The following is a 10,570-nucleotide window of genomic DNA, read 5'->3' as shown; positions in this document are numbered from 1 at the left end:
CCAATTTACCCATGGCTACATACCCCACTTCACAAATGGATAAGATCTATGTTAGACGTCCCCTGCACTTAGTGGCCCGTCAAATTTACTGGCTAAATGTAATGACAATTTTTAAAGCTGTAAAGTAATTTCTAATTCAACGTTCCCCTGTCTTTGTGCACTGTTTCTATGACCAGGTGTCATAAAGAGTTGCTCAGGAAAGAATACAAGTTCAGAAGATGTAAAAAGAATGTGTTTACTAGATTCTTCCACCTGAATAGCTTAGCATCAAGAAGTCTTTTCCTAGGTCTCATTCACTGGTAAGTGCTCAATAAGCATCATTGATGAATTGAGCAGTAATTCTGCTCCAGCGTCCAGTGCTTTCACCTGTCACAGGTTAAAGAGAATGGAATTGGCCACTCAACAAAGCAGCAAACACCCCCAAGGTCCTAAGTAAAATGCTGTTATTGATTCAGTAGGTAGCTCATCTTTCTACAGTTCAATATCTTTAACTAGCATTTCAGTCCAATATTTTTAAGTAACATATCTTTTCTTTGCTTTTTTTCCTTCAGGGTAAGAAGAAATTGTTTCCCTTATAATTTAATATGGCTGCGTTAAAAATTGAAACAATTAGATGTAAAAGGAAATATTCTAACAGTTTAGGTATGTGCTGGTATATTTGCCTATTTGATTCCTTTCTTCCCTTTTATTCCCCAATGTTATGACTATAACTGGTATAATTGTTTTCTTTTTGTTGAGTTGACCATTTGATGGAATTCTCTTTTTCTTTTGAACTTTGGCTGTGCTTGTGATCTGTAACATAAGTGGAATCCTAGAGAAGCATAGAAATTTGGAGTTTACTTAGTTTGAAACCTCACTCCCTAAGCAAGAATTCCCTCTACAGCATTTTTGAAAATGTTCTTTGTGCTCTATTGAACTCTTCCAACATGGTGGTTCTCATTTTTTCAAAGGACAGCCAATTTCAGATTTTTATATCCTTTCTTATTATGAGCCCAAGTCTCCCTCCTGTATCTTTCCTCTACCCCCACTCCATTGTTCCCAGTTTGGTGCTCTAAAACATGCAGAATGTGTTTATTTCATCTCCCCTATGACAGCTATTTCAGATATATGAAATTAGCTCTATTTGGACTCTTTCTCAGTTAAGACATCAGTAATTCTTTCAGCTACTCTTCTCACCTCATAGTTTTCAATATTTAAGAATCCAGGTTATTTTCTAATGTTCATAAGGTAGTTCTCATTGTCAATCTCTTCCATGTGTAGTTTTAGGTGACTTTTTTACTCTAATTCTTAGTAAAGTTGTCACAGACAGTCTCTGTGTCTTGTCTTTGGTAAAATTCACTTGAGGGTCTAGCACAGATTATGTCTTTTTATTTAAAAATTTTTTTTTATTGAGCTCATAATAGTTTATAACTGTGAAATTTCAGTTGTACATTATTATTTGTCTGTCACCATACATATGTGCCCCTTTACCCCTTATGCCCACCCTACAACCCCTTTCCTCTCCAGTGAAAACTAGTCTGATCTCTTTGTCTGTGTATTTGTTTATCTTCCACATATGGAAATCATACGGTGTTTGTCTTTCTCTGTCTAGCTTATGTCACTTAACATAATACCCTCAAGTTCCATCCATGTTATTGCAAATGGGATGGTTTTTGTCTTTTTTATGACTGAGTAATATTCCATTGTGGAATATATATATGTATATATATATACATACCACATCTTCTTTATCCACTCATCAGTCAATGGGCACTTGGGTTGCTTCTGCGTCTTGGCTATTGTGAATAATGCTGCAATGAACATTGTATAGGGGTGCATAAGTCTCTTTGAATTGTTGATTTCAAGTTCTTTGGGTAAATACCCAGTAGTGGAATAGCTGGGTTACATGGTATTTTGACTTTTAATTTTTTGAGAATTCTCCATACTGTTTTCCATAGTGGCTGCACCAGTTTGCATTCCCACCCAGATTGTGTCTTCTACACACAAGTAAGTTCAAAACAAATATTTTTTTAAAAAAATAAAGTATTGAAAATGTATTATTAAAAGAGAATTGTTCCACAACTGGAAGGACCAACAACTGAAAAAAATATACAGCTATGTACGGGGGGATTTGGGGAGAAAAAGCAGAAAAAACAAAAAGAAGATCGGCAACAGTTGTTAGCTCAGGTGCCAATCTTTAAAAAAAAAAAAAGAGGGGCTGGCCCAGTGGCACAGTGGTAAAGTGCGCACGTTCCACTTCAGTGACCTGGGGTTCACTGGTTTGGATCCCGGGTGCAGACATGGCACCGCTTGGCAAGCCATGTTGTGGTAGGTATCCCACATATCACATATAAAGTAGAGGAAGATGGACTATGGAGCTAAAAAGCTGATTTGTACCCTTACGTGAGTTGGACTTCCCAATTGGTAGGCTTCACTGTGCGATGGGTGATCCAGATGGGACGTTTTGTTGTGGTCCCCTAAACAGCTAGTAGCTGTGTGGCTTTTCTCTTGGATCGTTAGAGAGAAATCCTCCACCATCTGCTAGGGTGAACGAAGCCTGTCGCTGACATCTCATTTTCTTTAGTCCCCCTCTTTTCAATACAATTTCTCTAGTACCACTGAGTCTAGTAATCCTTAGCACAAAATGTCTCTCCAGAGTGAAACCGCAAGTCTTCAGCTGAGGTAGAAAGAGAGGCAGTCATGTAAATACGAAGAGACGAGAATTCTACGAGGTCTAACTGCTTCTAATTGTAGACTCCAACCAGTTTAGTTTAGAGCGCATTCCTTAGTCACCGTCAGAGGTAACTCCCACCTTTCATCTTGTCCCTTCCGGGATTCTGTGGTGTGAATCAACTGACCAGGTCAAGAATGTGTTGGGTGAGGGATAAAAGTAAGTGGCAGGTTGGGGGGTGGGGGGAAGTCTTGAAGACCACCAAGGCCCAGAGAATACCTTGAGCAGCATATCATCAAATATTCTTTTAGGGGCTGGCCCAGTGGCATAATGGTTAAGTTCACGTGCAACACTTCAGTGGCCTGGGGTTGGCAGGCTAGGATCCTGGGTGCAGACCTAGCACTGCTTGTCAAGCCATGCTGTGGCAGCATCCCACATAAAACAGAGGAAGATGGGCACAGATGTTAGCTCAGCAACACTCTTCCTCAGCAAAAAGAGGAAGATTGGCAACAGCCATTAGCTCAGAGCCAATCTTCCTCACATACACACACACACACACAAATTCTTTCATATATATATTTATTGCCCTCATGATATTTTATTGTTATAAACGGTGCTGTATCAAACATATTTTTATATATAACTTTGCATATTTTTTGATTTTTTTCTTTAGGAGAAATTTCTACAAGTGGAGAATCTAGGTCACATCCTGCACAGCATTTTAAGGCCTGTGATAATGAAATGAATGGATTTGAGTTTTCCTTCCGCCAGGTGCCCTTGCCATTTTCTTCTCCCCAAAGCCCCCCGGTCATAGTTGTGTATCTCGTGGGTCCTCAGTTGTGGCATGTGGGACGCTTCAGCATCTTGGACAACAGATGGTCTCGATTCTTCAGAGAGGAGGGAGAAAGTGAGGAGAAGTATAAACAGCTCAATTAATAAATACTTTAAAGTGGTCTTTTGGCAACTAAGTTCTTGCTGCCTCCTCCCCTGTGTTCTTCCAGAGAAGCTTCCAGGCCAGAATAGAGTTGATTCCACCAAGGAGTTTCATAAGAATTAACAGTATCTTCTCTTTTCAGTTGAAAAGTCCTTACTTGTAATTGTGGGCTCTTTCAGGTAATCCAGATGAATGCACAGAACTTTTTTTTCCTTGAAAGATATTTGCCAGCTTGAACCAAAAGTAGATGATAATAGTTGTTTATTGCCGCGGTTGGTGTTCTCAATCAAACCAGCTTTGACACAGTAAAATTTTTTTGAATAAGTTTCATTTAAAAACTATATGAAAAATTTGTCCCTAACTCAGAAAGATCTTGTAGGCATAGAAGTCTGGGCAATGCTTCACTGCGCCAGGTGGTCTCGGCACACTGTCTGTGGAGGGCTGTATCTGCCGCCCGAGTCTGTGATACACAGCCTACCTGGAGCTTCCACCCAGACTCAGAAATCATTTCTCATGAGGGAGCATTTTAGAAACTCCACAGGATGAAAGGGTTCAAATTCAAACTCGTGGGAAAAAAAATGGTGGTGGCTGGGTTGGTAGAGACGGAGGTGTTTCATGTGCATGAGAATATCATAATGGGCTTCTTGGTGGGGTGTAATTCTCAGAGACGCCAGGAACTTTACACCAAAGAAGAAAATACTCAATAGCAAAAATACAGTTAAATAAAACAACAGGTGTGGGTTTAGTGTAAGTTGTATCTCATCAAGAAGTAATGCTGGGGCTGATATAAAGCGATGATAGTCGCCTTACTTGCTTAGGGTGAACCTGTTTAAAAGTGCATGTAAAGAATACACGGCCATTTATGCTGCATAAACAGAATATTCTCTACAACACGATAATTTTCACATGTAGAAGAAGTTCTTTTTCAGATGCCTTCACTACTATAGAATTTTCCTGTATTTTTTCCCCTTTTCATTTTCAATTGGTTTTGACATTCAGGCTCTTAGGGACAGCTTGGGGTGGCCTTCAAGCAGACAAATGCCTCCAATGATAACCAAATCTAAATAGAGACAAAAACAAACCCTTCAGTATCCTGATGGATTAATGCTTCTTGGAGAGAGTTTCCTTTAATAATTGATTATTTGCTGTGGTTTGGCCATATGTGTTGGGGACAGCATGTCTATTGCCATAACAAACTAATTGAGCAATTCAATCAACACGGCTTCTAGTTCCTGCAGTGGGGTCAACTCCAGGCGTGGCTAGGGAGCACAACTGTGCTCTTAAAACAATACATCTGGGAGACCTGAGACTCTTCCAATTCCCTTCACCTGTGACCCACTTTATGGATTTTAAACTTGTGTGAATCTGATCCCAGAAGGGACAGCTCCCTTCAGTACCCTGTCCCGTAGGCAGAGGGAGTAGATCACCCATTACCACCCTCCTCTCATTCTTAGGTTAATGACTACATTAAATATTAAACGCGTTTCTGTCTCTAGAGTGCCCCTGTAAGTGATTTTACATTAGCTCATCCACTTTTGGCACTGTCCTCTCTTTGATTTCTGACAAAGCATGTTGCCCTGTGTAACATAACTCAGAGGAAATCATGATTGATCTGACAACTGTTAATGTGATGCTTAATAGTAACCTTCATCTTTAGATGTGGAGGAGGATGATGAAGGAGGAGAGGGAAAAGAAAGAGGAGTCAGAGAGAAAAATGTGTCTAGGCTTTTTTAAAGTGACAGGGACGAACCACCTTATTAACATGCCACCAAAAAGTTAACACTTTTGTTCCAACCTTTTTCTTCTTTGAGCCATCGCAGAGTCTCTGATGGCTCAGACGCTGGTTCTAACTCCTCCCCTGCCACAGTTCTGTGGGGCTGCACCAAGAAAGCAAAGAGCATCTGGGGACACAAATATCTCGGGAATCAAATCTGTGGATTTTGCTGCAGCTTTTCAAAAGTTAGGGTTTTACCTTACGCTGCCTGCTGATGTAATATTTAAGGAGGAGGGATGATGTGGTGGAGGCTTCAAGGAGAGCAGAATTAAGACATAATCTCTACTCATTGAGATTATTATAGGAGTAGACAGACAGGCAAGACCCTAGAAGCAGGGAGCGTGGTCGGGGCATCAAGAAAGGTGGTCACCTGTGGGGCTCTAGCTGAGACAGGCTGACGCATCTTTCAGGAGCTGTTTTCAGAAGCTTCAACCAGTAAAGGAGAGGCTTCCCTAAGGCTTTTCCTTCTAAGGGGAAGCTGATTCTTTAAAAACAAAAATCAGCCTCTTTTTTACATGCAGGGAAGTATAGCTGCCCATGCCTCTTTTGGCTGTTCTTTTATGAAGAGGACTAGATTTATATATTTTTTCATTTCTCCTCAGTAGACAGAGAAGAGGAAATCCCTGGGTGATTGAGGAAGTGAGTATTCTTTGAAAATCAGTCAATGCCACGTGGCGAAAGTCCATTCTCGTCCAAGTTGTAGGCGCACCAGTGATTTGGGTCTGTTTAAGACAGGTCTGTCCTTTGTCACCCCTCAGAGACACACTTAAACACATTTTCACAGGATTAGGAGGATGGAGCATGAGTCTAGTAACATTCCTTGCCTCACTTGTAGTTGTTAAGGCTTGCCTGCTGAATGAACCAGGCCTGGATGGAAACTTTCATCACATTTGTATAAATTTTGCTCCCTAAAGAGCCAATACATAACATGTTACTTAAAGTGTTGAAGATGTGTAATTGAATAAAGTTTTATGATAGGAAGGAAGCTTTTAACTAGCTCAACTTTCTCATTTGTCCCATGAGGAACCTGAGATCTTAACAGAGAAAGTAGTCATTTAAGGCCTCACAGCTGGTGGTGTGCAGTTTAGGGGGCCCCGCCCCAGGCCCTAGTCTACACGATACCACCCTGGGAAGAAAACGGATGATTCAATACACAACAGGGGAGAGAAAATGTGGTTGAGAGCTGATTGGCCAGCTCCCCCCTTGTGAAGGAAAATATTACAGATATTCTAGTAGAACATATAGGACCAAATTACTTTTTTTAAAAGTATCTTATGAAAAATCTACCATTTGTTGCACACGCTGCTGGCTGGTAAAATCAAGTAGTACGTTCAGAAAAAAATTATTTAACACAAAACGCCTTAGCTGAAAATTCACTGTCTTTTGATACATATTGCTCCTTTGTCTTCTCAGTAGCGTGTCGACCAAAGAAATCTGCAGTAAAAGTCAAGTTTATGCAAATCAATCAATACAAACTGTACCTGCTATACTGTATACTGTATACTGACTGTGTACAAACTCACAAGTATGGGCAAGGTCTTCACTATGTCATCACCATCAACAGCTTTAAGTCCTAAGCAGTTGCTTGACCTGTAGTAGCTCAGAAGCTACAGCGAGCATCTAGTAGCATGAAAGTGTGGAGTTTTGTATCATTGGATCAGAGTTTCTCAATTGACTATTGACACTTTGGGCCTGAGAATTCTTTTTTGTGGGAGGTCTGTCTTGTGCTGCCCTCTACCCAGTGGATGCCAATAGCATCTCCCATCCCTCCCCTCCCACCCCCCACATTGTAACAACCAAAAATGTCTCCAGACATTGTTCCCTGTAGGTGGTAAAGGGGCAAAATATTTCCCACTGTGTTAGATGTCACCTCAGAATCAGCCCACTTGACCAGTTTGTTCCAGACCACAGAAGTCTGCCTTTGTTTCTGTAACAGGAGACAGCACCACAGTGAATGGGAGTGCATGTATGTATGTGTGAAGGGAGAAAGCTAACCAGGCACTTTCTCAACCAATCAGATGACAGGCAGAGAGGGAAGAGATAAAGATCACGAGATCAATCAGGGATTAGCTAGGGAAACAGAAACCACAGGGGAAGACACACAGGGAATTGGTTACACCAGTGATGTGTTGAGCTGAAAGTTATATATGGAACTACAAGGAAAGCCAGAAATGAGCAACAACTGCCACTACCCCAGGCTGGAGAGATAAAGAAAGAGGGTGCTGTGACTTGGTACCATGGTCACCCCAAAAGAGACTGGGACTACGATGGGCCTCTTTAGGGGCAACTGGAAGGAGACCTGAAGATGCCCAAGGGAGGAGGAGGAGGCAGAGGAGAAATACCCTGGCTTCTCTTTTCCTTTTTCTTCACTCACCAATCTCTCACCAGTGCCTCTCCATCGCAAGGCCCAGTTTTCCGCTCCCCTTACCCATGTCATATAGAGTGCAGCAGGAAAGTTTGGAAATAGACCTAAGAGCAAGCAGGCCCAGGGCTGGCACAAATAACTATACTCTCACCTGTTCAAAGGTAGCAAATGGCATGTCCTATTTCCTGGAGAACTAAAACCTGGAGGGGCATAAACTTGTCTTGCTTTATGTCCAAAGTGTGACACATTTTCTACTTCTTCAGTGACTTTATTCTGCCCTCCCAAAGCTAACAAGGCACAAAGACAAGAGCCAGGTGGATGACTGTGACTGTCTTGGGGCAACCCAAGAGATTTTATACTGATATTGACTTAAGATAAAAAAAACACAACACAGTAGTGAGTGGCTTACTTTTATAGAGCATTCACCATGTGCCAGACTCTCTGTTAATTACATGCATAATTTAATTCTAACTTTCCAAAATGTTTTATGATGCAAGCACTATTATCATCCCTTTTTTGGAGACCAGAAAACCAAAGTAGAGAGAACTTAAGGAAACTGCCCAAGGTGACATAATTAGTAAGTGGAGAAGCGTGATTGGAATTCAGGACTTATGATATTGCATACCTCAAAATCTTGGCCACTGCGTTGCACTGCCATGTCATGGGAATACGATGATGATGTTAGGTAACATTTGTCAAGGTGTTATAGTGTGCCTGGTTGTGTTTTAAGTGCTTTTCTATTTCTTGGTATTACTCATTGAAATCACACAATAGCCCATTTTATGGACGAGGGAACTCAGGCACAGAGAGGTGAAGTAACTAGTTGAAGATCACAGAGCTACTAAGTGGTAGTGCTAGGTTTTGATCCTAAGCAATTTTGCCTTCAGATCTGTGTTTTAACCTCTAAAGTGATAAATTGTGTGTGTGTGATTTATTTATTCATTGTTTCATTTCAACCAGTTCCATTCAATGTGAGGCACTTTCCTAGGCCTTGGAGCTACAAAAATGAATATCACATGAGCGAGGAACTTATCATTTAGTGGGATGCTTACAAATGTGTAAATAAATCATGATGATTTCATATGACAGGTGCTGTAAGAGAAGTTTGTCCTAGGAGATATGGAGGAATAAAAGAAGGTTGAGAGTTTTTTCCATGTGGAATGGAAAATGGTAAGTCCATAAATGAGAATTTCATAAAAGAGCTAACTCGTAAGATGTATTTGCACTGTACAAGTTGTGCAAGGGAAGTGACAAGAAAGAAAGTGGAAACTAAAAGAATATTCATTCAGCCAGAGTGTGGGGTTGAGGAGTGTTGGGCAAGGAAGTCAGAAAAGCAGCCAAGATCCAGATGAACAGAGGTCTTACATGATCCAAGAAAGAACTGAGAGGTTCTCCTTTTATAGTGCCTTTAAAATTCCTTAGGGCACATGCTGCATTTATTTAATATTTGCATCTTCTACCAGTTATAAAATTATACTTTCTGGTGCCTTTGAGTGCATTGCGTATAGGTGGTGAGAACTAATGAAATCTTCCTCTGACTGTACTTTGCTGTAGCTGCTTTGTGAGTGATGCACGTGAAGACTCAGAGCTCGGTCCAGCCGGCACTTAGGAGGCTCCGGTGACCTGGATTTGGACAGGCCTTGACCTAAGGCAGTAAAAGCCTTACGGAGAGATTGCTGTGAGGAAGCTGCTGAAATGTCACTCCAGCCTCACTCTCCGCTTCACTGCTGCCCAGCTATTCCCCAAATGGCTTTCTTTGGTGGTCAGCATCACACTGAGTGTTTAGACCCAACAGACAAAGGGAAACCTGCAGTTTGTGATTGAAAATGCATCGTTGGAGCTTTAGTCTAAAGATGCCACAAGCTTTTATTCTTAGAATATGAATAATAAAGAAAGGTAACTGAATTCCCCCATCATGGATGCCATGCTTGGTTCAGTATTTGAGGAGGAGCTGCCCTGGGGGACTTGACTTCTGCCTTGTTCACTGGGCATTTGTGTGACTTCTCCAGTTTCCACAGCCCTGTCGGGACGTGAATCGATGGGAGAGTGGGGGAGGCGATGGCTGCTTGAGTACGATTGGGACAGGATGCCATTGGTTCACTTTTGACAAGTAGAGCCATCTAATGAGCACTATTTCTCCTTTCCCAAACTCTAATTGTTTTGTTCCTTGGTTACTGATAATAATATAGTGAATTAGAGGGAAATGTTAATATTAAAACAGAGTGAAAACATCAACAGAGCTTGGAAGAATGTGCATTTGAATGTCCTCATGCTTTTCTGTTGTATAACCATTGGGAAATCACTCAATTTGTAAGTTTTGGTTTTCTCAGTTGTAAAATAATTCCTGTCTCATGTAGTTGATGTGAGGAGTAAATGAATAAATACATATGACAGTGATTTGTGAACTGTGAAATAGTATGCAATTTAACGTATTCCTGTTAATAAATTGACAAGATCAATAGCCTGTTAGCCCCAAGTATTTTCAGAACATTTAAGTTTTAAGTATAAATCTTGGATAGTCTTAAATGCATCTGTTAGCAGAGAGTTCTTTTTCATAAGAAAACTTTTTCTAAGAGCCCACCTTTTGTTCCTCATTCTGTAACCATGGTCCAGAGTTGGCAAGTCATGGAGAGAATAAAAATTGTTATTGAACCATGATAATCTCATCCTGGCAGACAAATGATACGGGAGCACCTGGAGCCCTCTGGCTTGAGTCTGTATCTGAAAAAGGCAGGTAATAATACCTACAGCAGAGGGCAGTTTTCAAGACTAAATGAGTTAATTCTTGCAAAGCACTTAGCATAACCTGTGAAACAGAGTGTTCAATGAATGTTAGCACCTGTTTTT

General features: G+C 41.0%; 1 long non-coding RNA gene across 1 annotated transcript; it reads left to right on the top strand.

The window, feature by feature from the left end:
- The first annotated feature begins 390 nt into the window (after positions 1-390).
- LOC139073383 (uncharacterized) lies at positions 391-10,316 on the top strand. The gene is made up of 4 exons (XR_011522041.1): positions 391-642; positions 1,938-1,986; positions 8,813-8,893; positions 9,278-10,316. It is a non-coding gene; the product is annotated as an uncharacterized lncRNA (long non-coding RNA).
- Positions 10,317-10,570: the final 254 nt, after the last annotated feature.

This window comes from Equus przewalskii, chromosome 9 (genome assembly GCF_037783145.1).
Source record: "Equus przewalskii isolate Varuska chromosome 9, EquPr2, whole genome shotgun sequence".
NCBI lineage: Eukaryota > Metazoa > Chordata > Mammalia > Perissodactyla > Equidae > Equus > Equus przewalskii.
Note: the sequence above shows the minus strand (reverse complement) of the source record. Positions and strands in the feature narration are given on the sequence as shown.